The following is a 13,331-nucleotide window of genomic DNA, read 5'->3' as shown; positions in this document are numbered from 1 at the left end:
CCGTGACAAAACCACGACAGTTGGCGCCCACCGTGGGGCCTGCGCACGGTGGAGTTGAGTTCTCAAAGGGAGCCCTACCAGGGTTTGGGAGCTACACGACGGGGCTCATGACCCGGAGCCGTCGCGGGAAGTACTACATCAACAACTTGCTATGGGGGCCCGAGGTGGACTCGATCGAATCTGGTTACATGGTCCCCTTCGGCAGGATCAGCGTCTTCATCGACATGATTGGATCGCCCGTGCCTGAGCCGGACACCCCCTTCGACATCGTCGAGCCGGCCAGGTACGTCCGCCCGGTCGTGACGCCAAACCTAACCCGCCCGGTCTTTGTTGGATTCACGCAGGGATCCGAGGAACCAGAACACTCAGCGACCCAGGAAACCACGCCGGTCAACACTGATGAAGAATCGTCCATGGGCGATTCAGATTCAATCCAGTATCTACACGGGGGCTGCCTTGGGGGCTTGTCACTGGCCATGGACCCCGAAGTTCTTGACCGGACTCGCCGTCAGATCGCCGTTTACATGGCAGGGGCAAACTTTTTTTGAATCTCAAGAACATTTTTTGAATCTTAAGAACATTTTCTGAATCTTAAGAACATATGCCAGAAAGGCAATTATATAGAGCATGCTCTCAAAAAAATGCAGATCAAAAAGATGATGTCGTGATTTTTGGCGAATTTTTCGTTAGGAAGACAGAATCTGTTTCTGGACAACATGTCACAATTTTTAAACTTTCTTGGAGAGGCTATAACTTGGCACAAAGCTTAAAAATAAAGATACAATGATATTGCTACAGTAGTAACAAGAATCAAGACCACTAAAACTGAAAGTAAAAACAAATTGGGTTGCCTTCCAACAAGCGCTTTCTTTTATGCCTTTCAGCTAGGCATAATGCTAGAAGGAGGATCAAGGTTCTTCGAGGTCATCAAATTATAAAAACCTTCAAATGGATCCTCAACAAGTTCATCCTTATTTTTCCTATGGAACGGGTACGTACCTTTCGCTTTCCCACGTAAGCGTATATGTCCTTTACCGATATCAATAAAGCCTCTCATGGCTCGGAGGAAGTCCCTTCCAAGCACTATATTCCCTTTGTTGGGCTCCATGATGAAGAAATCAACCGTTGCTTTCCTTTTAGAGAATGTAATGTGGACATCTTTTACCTTTCCCTGGATTTTATAAATATCACCATTAGCATGTTCATGATAAGATGAATTTTTTTCCATGACTAACCAGAGAGAATCACAAAAGGTTCCCAGTCATCATCTATTTTCAAAAGCTATTCCTTATCAACCATGGGTTTCTCTCTTTCTCTTAAGTCTAGAGCATCTATTTTCCTTTCAATGGTAGCAAGTCTATCTATAATAGTGTCATAACCATGATTATAAACAAGATTATTAGATAGACCATGTATAATATCAAGAGCTCTTGCCTCATCACACTCTAAAAAAATCTCCTTTAGCTATAATATCAAGAGAGTGCTTGCACCATATAAAGAGACCATGATAAAAATTTCTAAGCACAATTTTGATAGGTATCCAAGGCATAATTCTTTTGTGTGCTTGAGGAATTCTATCCCATGCTTCCTTCATATTACCTCTATTCCTTTGATGGAAATCTAGGACCTCAGATTCCTTCCAAGCATCAATCCTTAACATGCTTGACAACTAAAAGAAAAGTAACTATTTTTTTGTGGTTTTTGATATAAAACTCTAAAGCAAAAACTAGAAAGCAAACTAACAAGACTGAAAAGCAAAGGTAAAGGATAGTGTGCAACTCCCCTATTTTGAAGACTGGAGTCCCCGACAACGGCGCCAGAAAACTTTGCTTGATGAAGAGATGATGTATATACTTATCGTACCTCGTTGGTTACCCCAAGTGGAAGGTTGAGATGTAGTCAGCAGCAAGTTTTCCCACACACTGGAACTGTAAGGTTTATCGAACCAAGAGGACTCCTAGGATCAACAAGTAGGTGTCTCCTGTCATGGTCAGCAGAAGACGTGGACCTGCACACACAACAAATAACTTTGCTCACAACGAGTACAAAGAGGTTGTCAATCTCTCCGGCCTTGTAGTTTGCAAAGGATCAAAACACAAGCGGGAAGGTAATAGTGATTGCAACGAAAAAGTAAATGAAAGCGGTAAATGACGGAGGTGTAAAAAATGATGGTGATATGGACCGGAGTCACATGATGTTCACTAGTGATGTCTCTCTCCCAAAAGACAATAAACAACTATGCTTGGGGTAAACAAATCACAGTTGGGCAATTGACAGAATTATGAACGCACCGCAATGCTAATTATGCTACTTGATAGTTAGAGGTTCAATAGTAATGGACAATACACCAAGACAAGTAGACTGTTTATTCATCAGCATCTACTTACTAATCATCCACCTTCAGATATCTATCGAGAACATCTCGCCGGTATTAAGTTGTGAGCCCCACCCAAAGTGTAAACTCAAAGCAACGGACAACTGCATTAACAAACTATGCGTAAGGTAAACAATCCTTGCAACCGTTGTCACAAGCACCATTGTTTTCTCCCTGATGGCAACAACACATCCCCTAGTCTCATGTTTGTGTCACTCAAGCTAGATATCGAGGGGCATGAACCCACAATCATGCATAACGTCCCTCTTGGAACGTCCCTCTTGGAGTTACAATCTACTACTCGACCAAAGCAATAAATAACAACGGAGAACATGATGACTCACTGAGGAACATAATATAAACGGATAATCAAATATATAACTCATAACAATCTGAACACAATCTCATAATCCATCGGATCCCAACAAACCAAGCATAGCAATAGCAATAGAATTACATAGATGCCTTGATCATGTAGGGCAGCTCGCAAGGACTAACCATTGAAGCACAATATTGGAGAGAATACATCACATAGCTACTGGTCATGGACTCATGGTACAAGGAGGACTACTCACGACACGTCCGGGAAGCATCCATGGCGGCGGAGAAGCTCCCGGAGGTCAATCCTCCCTCCGATAGGGTGTCGGGAAGAGGTCTCCTCACGCTCCCGATCTCGGAAGCGCTGCGGCGGTGGAACGATGGAGAAATTCGCGATTATGGAAGTTTTCGAAGGGTTTCCTCTCGGGACTCTAAATATAGGCCAAAGGAGGGCACCGGAGGAGGTGGGCCCCACCCAGGTGGCCTCCTGGCGCGACTTAGGGCCTGGCTACGCTAGCAGGTCGCCTAGGCAGCTCCTGGCCAATATTCGGTGATCCGGAAGCTTCTGTTTCGCTGATTTTTTATATATTTTTGCTGGAATTTTTTGGGCTTCGTAAAATTGGGTAAAAGCCCGTGCAAAAAAGACATCAGCAGACATAAACTGGCAATGGGTGCACTGAGTTAGTAGGTTAGTCCAAATATGTGTAAAATGATATAAAAGTGTAGCAAAACATATAACAATGTCACCCCAAAGATCATGGAACAAGCATAAATTATAGATACGTTTGGGACGTATCAACACGTGATGTAAGGAAAGTGAACATTCACCCGACAGATCCTGATGCTGCCCGGACCAACATCTCAACGACACTCGACAACAAATAGGAAGCCACATTCAACCAGTTCCTCCGTGAGAACTGGTACATCTTCGTATGGAAGCCTTCTAACATTCCGGTGTACCTAGGGAACTGGCTGATCACCGACTGAGGGTTGATCCAAAGTCAAAGCCCGTCAAAGAGCATTTGCGTTGGTCGACATGCGAGAAACTGAAAGCAATCGGCGAGGAGGTGGTCGACTCTTGGAGGCGAAGTTCATACGCGAAGTTTACCACTCCGAGTGGCTCGCGAACATTGTCATGGTCCCCGAGAAGGACAAGTCTCTTCACATGTGTATCAATTTTAAGCATATCAATAAGGTCTGCCCGAAAGATCACTTTGCGCTCCCCCGCATCGATCAGATTGTCTATTCGACTGCGGGGTGCGAGAGTTTATATTTTCTTGATGCATACTCTGGTTACCATCAGTCCGTCTATTTGGTCCAGATGAAATACAAACGACCTTCATCACCCCTTCCGGGTGTTTCTGCTATATGACCATGCCTTTTGGTTTGAAAAATGTTGGCGCTAATTTCATGCGTATGATTCAGAAATGCATGCTTGATCAAATTAGTCGGAATGTCGAAGCTTATATGGATGATATCGTAGTCAAGTCTCGCAAATGTTCCGACCTGCTGACTGACTTGGAGAAAAAATTCACCAATCTGAGGAAATATGACATCAAGTTTAACCCGGCTAAGTGCACTTTTGGAGTTCGTGGTGGCAAGTTACTCGATTTCCTCGTTTCCGAACGGGGGATTGACGTCAACCCCGAGAAGATCGGTGCCATTGTCCGAATGAAAAGCCCTGAGCGTGTGCACGATGTCGAGAGGCTCACAGGCTGCCTGACGGCATTGAGTAGGTTTATTTCTCGCCTCAGTGAGAAGGCATTGCCTTTATACCGACTCATGAAGAAGTCTGATGTGTTCGAGTGGACTCCCGAGGCACAAGCAGCGTTTGTTGAGCTAAAGGCCCTACTTTCCATCTAGCAGGTGCTTGCTTCTCCGCACAACAAAGAACCCTTGCTCCTATACATCGCAACTACAAATCAAGTCGTCGACACAATTCTAACTGTGGAGCGAGAAGAAGAGGGCAAGGCTTACAAAGTCCAACGTCCAGTCTACTATATTTCTGAAGTGCTGACTCCTTCGAAGCAAAGGTACCCTCATTATCAAAACTCCTCGATGGCATACATTTATCAGCGAAGAAGGTGGCACACTACTTTCAAGATCATTCAATCTTAGTCGTTAGTGATGCTCTGTTGTCTGAGATCCTCAACAACCGAGACACGGCTGGTCGAGTGGCCAAATGGGCCATCGAACTCCTATACTTTGATATCAAATTTGAAGCAATGAAGGCAATCAAGTCTCAAGCGCTTGCTGATTTCATGGCCGAGTGGGTAGAACAACAATAGCCGACTGAATTCACTCGGCACACTGGACCATGTTCTTTGATGACTCTAAAATGTTGAATGGGTCTGACACCGACATGGTTTTGGTATCTCCAAAGGGTGACAAGCTCATCTATGTCCTCGAGATTCACTTCAATTCCTCCAATAATGAAGCTGAATACGAGGTACTCCTGTACAGGTTGCGTATGGCCATCTCACTCGGCGTCCGACGCCTGATGGTATACGGTGATTCGGATTTGGTGGTCAATCAAGTGATGAAGGAAAGGGATGTCAGGAGCCCTGCCATGACCGACTATTGCAACGCGAGAAAACTTGAGAAGAAGTTTGAAGGTTTGTAACTCCATTATATTCCCCGAGTGAAGAATCAAGCAGCTGACGACCTAGCCAAGATTGGATCCACTCGGAAACCCGTACCTAGCAACGTGTTTCTGGAACACTTACCTTATCCTTCGGTGCAAGAAGATCCCTTCACTGAAGAGCCCCCACAAGCGATAAGCCCTTCCAATGCGACTGAGGTTGATGTTCCAGCAGTTATTGATCTGGTCATGGAGATTCTGGTGATTACGCCCGATTGGACGGTGCCATATATTGCATATATATTTAGGCAAGAACTTCCAGAAGATGAGGTTGAAGCTCGACAAATTGTCCGCAGATCCCAGGCGTTTACTGTAATGGACAGACAACTTTACAGAGAAAGTGTGACTGACGTAGCTTAGCGGTGCATCTCTCCTAAAGAGGGTCGATTGATTCTGGAGGAAATTCACTCGGGGACCTGTGGTCATCATGCGTCCTCTCGGACAATTGTTTCCAAAGCATACAGAGCTGGTTTCTTCTGGCCACGCTAATGAAATGGCTAAGGAAATTGTGGATCAATGCGAAGGATGCGTGTTTTACTCAAATTTGTCACATAAACCCGCGTCTGCCCTGAAGACTATTCCCCTTGTTTGTCCATTTGTTGTGTGGGGTTTGTATATGGTCGGTCCTCTTCGAACGGGCCAGAGAGGATTCACTCATTTGCTTGTAGCATACGACAAGTTTACCAAGTGGATTGAAGCCAAACCCATAAAAAAGCCGGATTCACGCACTGCTATCAAGTTCATAAAGTAAATAACGTTCCAATATGGATTCCCTCACAGTATCATCACACACAATGGTTCTAACTTTGACTCGGAGGAATTCAGATACTTTTGCTCCGCCCAAGGCACTCGGGTTGATTACGCGTCCGTCGCGCACACCCCAAACTAATGGTCAAGCTGAGCGAGCGAATGGCCTTATCCTTCAAGGGTTGAAGCCTCGACTCATGCAAGATCTAGAACACGCAGCTGGAGCTTGGGTTACTGAACTACCATCAGTTCTGCGGGGCTTGAGGACGATACCCAATCGGTCGACTGGAAGCACTCCGTTCTTCTTTTTTTATGGAGCCAAAGCTAGTTTGCCGATTGATCTTCTTCACAATTCTCCACGAGTAGAGCTTTATTCTCAGGTTAAAGCTGAACAGGCACGACAGGACGGTGTAGACCTTTTGGAAGAAGAGCGCAATCTGGCCTTGATTAGGTCGACAATATACCAGCAGGATCTGCACCGTTTCCATGGAAGACATGTCAAGAGTTGGTCATTTCATGAAGGTGATCTGGTGCTCCGAGTGGATTAGCAATGACCCCACAAGCTCGCGCCCGCATGGGAAGGACCTTTCGTCATTACCAAGGTGCTGAACAATGGAGCATACCACCTCTTTAACCTCAAGAAGAGAATTCACGAACCACGTGCGTGGAACACAAACTTACTGCGGCGTTTTTACCCTTGACGATTGTGTGATTTGATGTAATAAGAGTGTTCTAGACAGTGTTCTTGTCAAAGTTATGAATCCTGCAGTCTTCGCCGATTCCGATTGTGCAATCTCAAATTCAAAAAACACTCCGAGTGGCGAGAAATCCTCTCACTCGGGGGGCTTACCAGCGAACAAGATTTCTCCTAAGTTTCTAAAACACTCTGAGTGGAAAGCAATCCTCTCACTCGGGGGCTTAGTTGTGAACAAGATTTCACCTAAGTTTCTAAAACACTCCAGTGCAGAGAAATCCTCTTACTCGGGGGCTTAGCTACGAACAAGATTTCACCTAAGTTTCTAAAACACTCCGAGTGGAGAGCAATCCTCTCACTCAAGGGCTTAGTTGCGGACAAGATTTCGCCTAAGTTTCTAAAACACTCCGAGTGCAGAGCAATCCTCTCACTCGGGGGCTTAGGAGCAAACAAGATTTCGCCCAAGTTTCTACAACACTCCGAGTGGAGAGCAATCCTGTCACTCGGGGGCTTAGCTGCGAACAAGATTTTGCGTAAGTTTCTACAATACTCTGAGCGCACAGCAATCCTCTCACTCGGGCCTTAGCAGCGAACAAGGTTTCACTTAAGTTTCTAAAACACCCCGAGTGGAGAGAAATTCCCTCACTCAGGGGCTTAGCAGCGAACAAGATTTCGCCTAAGTTTCTAAAACACTCCGAGTGGAGAGCGATCCTCTCACTCGGGGGCTTAGCTGCGAACAAGTTTTCACCTAACTAAAAACCCAGCTGATTGAATAGCAACCTACTCACTCGAAGACTTAGCTACGAACCAGATTTCGCCTAAGTTCAAAATACAATCCTTCTCACTCGGGTACTTAGCTGCGAACAAGTCTTCACGTAAGTCAAAAAAATTATGAGTGGAGAGAAAATCCTATCACTCGGAGACTTAGCTGCGAATAAGTTTTCGCCTAAGTTAAAATCTGACTGAGCAAATAATAAACTATTCACTCGGATACTTAGCTGCGAATCAGCCTTCACCTAAGTAATTTTTTTTGAATGACAAGCACTCCTCTTACTCGGAGACTTAGGCGCGAACAAGATTTCTCCTAAGCTCAAAATTCTTCCGAGTAATGAACATTAAGCTCATTCGTAAATCTAACAAGCTTAGTCAAGCAAATGATTGAAAAGCCAAATGCAGATAAAACTCAAGGTCTCCTACACGGATTAAGGATGTCTACGCAAACGACAGTACTCGGACTTAAGGCCCGAATGAAGTTTTAAACGGTTACACCATCTCTCGGCATACCGAGGCAAGTAAAATCTAAACTGCAATCAAAGTATTTTCAAGGCGTGCCGGGACTCGCAGGCTCGACGAAGGTGTCTTGGTCAATCCCATCAGCAATACGGGTAGTAGCATCGATGAAGATCTCCATGAAGTTCTCGAAGTGAAGCTTTTTCGTGTTGGCCACCTGGAGCGCCTTCAGCTTTTCCTCCTTAGCCTCCTGAGCCACATCAGATCCACAACATGCAACAAATTTCTTCCATACCTGCACTCGACTGGGGATCTGGTTCTGGCGGCTCATTATTGACTCAAGGTCAGTCTGGAGGGTGTCTTCTCGCCAAAGTTCCTTGTGAATCCTCTCCAGTGCAGCACTCAATCGGGCGACATATTCTTGCACTTTTTTGATACGAGTGTCGAGGCATAACATGTTCATGGCCACAGCGTCCCCAACGGGTGACTTGGTGGGGTCCATATTTGCCTCGATCTCTTCTGTCTCCTTGTCAAAGTCTAGGCAGAAGTCTACGCGAAGGGAAACAAAAAGTTGGCCACACTCGATGGAAATGGAGGAAATTCACTCGACGGACAAAGAAAAGTTACTAGTAAGCATGTTGAACATCTTCTTTCCGAAGTGGCCTAGGTAGTTCTCCAAGCCATTCCTCCTCCTGGTCATTTGTTCAAGCTTCTTGTTTCGGTCGGCCCATTCTTGCTTTAGTTTGGTATTCTCCTCCTCCAATTTGTTGGCTGCAGCGAACTTCTTCTCCGCGGCCTCAGACTTCTCCTTAACCCCAGCGAGTGCTTTGTCCTTGTCTTCGAGAGCCTACTTCAAGAGGTTCAAATCATTTGTGGTCACCTCCAAGTCCAGATGAAGCTGGTTCTTCTCCTTTTCCAAGTCAACGTAGTTGGTACCAAGCTCACAGGTTTTCTGAAATCATCAAAAAGTAATTCAGTCGACACTAAATATTTCTCCACTCCCGAGTGGAGAAGAGCAGTTGAGTCGAGTAGATGGCGACAGCCGCCCCACCCCACGCCCCCCTACAAAGCGTCATATCATGGTTCACGGAAATGATGTCCATGAAACCTGCAGGATAAATCTTGCTGGTTCGGACCTTTTCATTCCTATGATAAAAGTTCAGCGGTGGAGACTCTAAAGAAAAATATTCAGTCGACAGCCGAGTGATAAAAGTACTACAAGTATGAAAAAGGACCCTGAGTCCAAGTTCTTAAGACTAGTGCCCATCGTACACGACCGACAGTAGTCTTGGGGATTACACCCAGTGGGTGCACTCAGCGTGCCCCCACTGGATACGACACCACTCGACCAGGTCCGGCATGTCCGAGTCAAAAAAAGCAAGAGCTACTATCTACGACTGTCTCACTCAGACCACCACCGATGCAAGCACTCGACGGCGGTCTCGGGGACTACATCCAGTGCGCTACTCAGCGTGCCCCCACTGGACTTGTTATCACTCCCGCAGGTCTGTCTTGTCGAGTGTCAACGACTAACAAAAACCAATTGAAGAACCCTGCCGATGTCACCATCATTCGACAGCGGTCTCAGGGACTACACCCAGTGGGTGCAATCAGCGTGCCCCCACTCGACCAGAAGCAAAAGTATACGCCAAAAGAAAACACCTAGTGGGTGTAGAGTTCAAGATGGACAAAATTCAATCGGAAATGCAGTTACAATCGCACTTACTTGGAGAGGTTGGATATGCCGACTGAGAAACGTCTCAAGTAGGTCCATCACAGTCACCGTGCCATGGATGAGATCAACTAACAAGCTCACCAGAATCCCTAACTGGACCTTCTCCCCCTCTAACACAGTCAGCGTTCTGGGAGCAGTAGGTCGCTCCAAAGTAAAGGGGGAAGACCAGTCGACATATTTGGGGCTGCAATGTCTTTTCAACAAAACCAAGTCGATTGCCAGCCTCAGACGGATTCAGGAAGAGTCATTTGTGGATACGCGCTCTTACTCCTCTTGTGGATCCCCAAGCTACCACACAGCTGGATGACGTTGGTTCTACTATCCCTAGGATTGGCTTTCTTAACCGACTGCGAACGTATGGTGAAGATATGTTTGAACAGTCCCTAATAAGTAGAACATCCAAAGAAACATTCACACAAAATATGAACGAGGCAAGGTGTGAAATGGCATTTGGAGGAAGGTGGTGGAGTTGAGCACCAAAAAAGTTTAAGAATCCGCGGATGAATGTGTGAGGAGGCACAGAAAAACCTCACTCGACGTGGGTGAGGAGGAGTACTCTCTCACCTTCGCGTGGCTCCGGCTCGACTTCCCCCTCTGGCAATCTCCATGAATTGGTGGCTATCAGCCCGTCGTTGACAAGGTTCAGGACGTCCACCTCCTTGACGGTCTATGGGAGGAAATCCCCCTGGATCCATCTCGGCGGCACCGCAGCTCAAGCACCCGATGACTTCTTGGCGTTACTTCCCTTCTTGGCCCGTTCAAATTTCTCGGTCTTCCCTTTTGTCATGTCAACGGCGGTGGTGGAGACGGATCTAAGCAGCGCTCGTGAGGCGGAGGTGATGGAGGAAAAGGGGGGAATTGAGGAGGAGCATTGTTTCAACCCTAGCGCTAGCTTATCTTATAGCCACCCGAGTGAGTCACTGATCTGTGTGTCTATCCCGATAACAGAGGAAATGCGACACGTGGCAATAAGGGCGGTGCGATAATCGAGGTGTCGTGCCCCCACTTGCCCCGGATGTCGCGTCATAATCGCGCGGCGCGCGCTTACCAAATTTTTGAATCCCGTCAAATCCGTACCTGACAAAGCAACCTATTACATCAAAAGATCATATTGATCACTCGGACCAATTTTCACTTTCAGATTCACGCGGATGCATTCCAAGACATGATCGATTGGGGTGAACGAAAAAGACTTCAATCGACGGACACTTCTGCCAAGCCTTGATGTGCACTCAGAGTTTGTGTGTCTTATCAGAATCTGCATCGACCCCTTTCCCACTCGAACCCCGATCCATTCGGGGGCTAATGATGGGGATATGTACCTAGGGTAGGGTCATAGGCCTGACCTACATGCCATACCCAAGGACACAACACTGAAGACTTAAAGATTTCAAAGAAGATTCCGACTGACTCGTCATGGTACATGGGTCACTCGGGGACTTTCTCCCTCTACTCGATGGAAGACTTTCGCTCGGAAGGTCTAGAAGCCAGTCGACCACAGAAGTTCAGAAGCCACTCCAGGGAGGCCAATGAGCAGGCATTCAAGTGGTCGTCATAAGTAATATTTTTTACGTACGTTATCATTAACGTACGCCTTTATGTTTATTAATCAAAACCTTGGTTGCCTGGCCTTGATGAGGGGTAGCGCACTCTATATAAGCCACCCCTCCCCTCTGACACAAGGGTTCGCACCCCATGTAACACACACATTCGAACGACGAGAGCTCCAGAGCAATGATACATAGGGTTGTTACCTCCACGAGAGGGGCCTGAACTCATACATCGTGTGTACAAACTCGTCGTAGCTAGGACTCTGCCCTCTCCTTTCATACCCTCACCTCTACTGTCAGGCTCGTTCCCACAACAACTGGTGCCACCTTTTCACCCACACCTCCTATCTCCTCCTCCCCCCTCTTCCCTCTCCCCTCCTTTCCCCTCTCCCCTCTCTAAGTTACTTCTCCACCATTGTTGCCATTCTTCTTCCTTCCTTCTACCTCTCTTCTCTCCCCATTAATGCCCCCACCATAATTCTCCTACATAAATGGCCTCTTCTAGCTCTATCTTCCACATTTATTTGGATATCGTTCCTTCCATACATATAGATCTAGCTAGATCATCTCTCTCCTATCCATTAGTTAGCAAGAATCATCTCTCCTCCAAACACTAGATCTAGCTAGATATTTAGCCATCCACTTTCGATCCCTATAGATCGCGAAGGCCTAATGATATAACCGTGCACAATCTCTCTCGGGATATAGGTGAGTAAAAAGTTGTGCATTTCAAGAATGTGAATATGTGTGTTTGCGATATGAAGGGGTTTGTGTTAGTGACAAGCCCCGTGAGTAGCTTATATTTTCACGAAATGTTGATTTATTTCCGTTTCAGCAAATTTTGAGAAAACTCGATATGTTCTATTTTTAAGCAAGGTCATGCAAATTTTTTATATGACTTTGATGCATGCATGCATTTTGTTTATAACCCATTTTCTTGTTATACCATGCAGTCTTGAAGGTGAGTGGAAGGAAGGTGGAGCGATGCTTGCAATCCGCGGTGATGGACATGTACGCAAATAATCAGATTGGGATTAGATGTCCGTGTTGTTGGAAATATCCCCTAGAGGCAATAATAAAATGGTTATTATTATATTTCCTTGTTCATGATAATTGTCTATTGTTCATGCTATAATTGTATTAATCGGAAACTGTAATACATGTGTGAATACATAGACCACACCATGTCCGTGGTGAGCATCTAGTTGACTAGCTCGTTGATCAATAGATGGTCATGGTTTCCTGACCATGGACATTGGATGTCGTTGATAACGTGATCACATCATTAGGAGAATGATGTGATGGACAAGACCCAATCCTAAGCATAGCACAAAGATCGTGTAGTTCGTCTGCTAGAGCTTTTCTAATGTCAACTATCATTTCCTTAGACCATGAGATTGTGCAACTCCCGGATACCGTAGGAATGCTTTGGGTGTATCAAACATCACAACGTAACTCGGTGACTATAAAGGTGCACTACAGGTATCTCCAAAAGTGTCTGTTGGGTTGGTACGAATCGAGACTAGGATTAGTCACTCTGTGTGACGGACATGTATCTTTGGGACCGATCGGTAATACATCATCATAATGAGCTCAATGTGATTAAGGAGTTAGTCACAGGATCATGTGTTACAGAACGAGTAAAGAGACTTGTCGGTAACGAGATTGATAAAGGTATAGGGATACCGACGATCGAATCTCTGGCAAGTAACATACCGATGGACAAAGGGAATTGTATACGGGATTAATTGAATCCCCGACATCATGGTTCATCCGATGAGATCATCGTGGAATATGTGGGAGCCAATACGGGTATCCAGATCCTGCTATTGGTTATTGGCCGAAGAGGTGTCTCGGTCATGTGTGCATGGTTCCCGAACCCGTATGGTCTACACACTTAAGGTTCGGTGACACTAGAGTTGTAATGGGAATTGTATGTGGTTATCTAAAGTTGTTCGGAGTCCCGCATGAGATCTCGGACCTCACGAGGAGTTCCCGAATGGTCCGAAGGTAAAGATTTATATACGGAAGTCCTATTTTGG

The sequence above is a fragment of the Hordeum vulgare genome, chromosome 3H, assembly GCF_904849725.1.
Source record: "Hordeum vulgare subsp. vulgare chromosome 3H, MorexV3_pseudomolecules_assembly, whole genome shotgun sequence".
Classification (NCBI taxonomy): domain Eukaryota; kingdom Viridiplantae; phylum Streptophyta; class Magnoliopsida; order Poales; family Poaceae; genus Hordeum; species Hordeum vulgare.
This window is presented reverse-complemented; position numbering follows the sequence as displayed.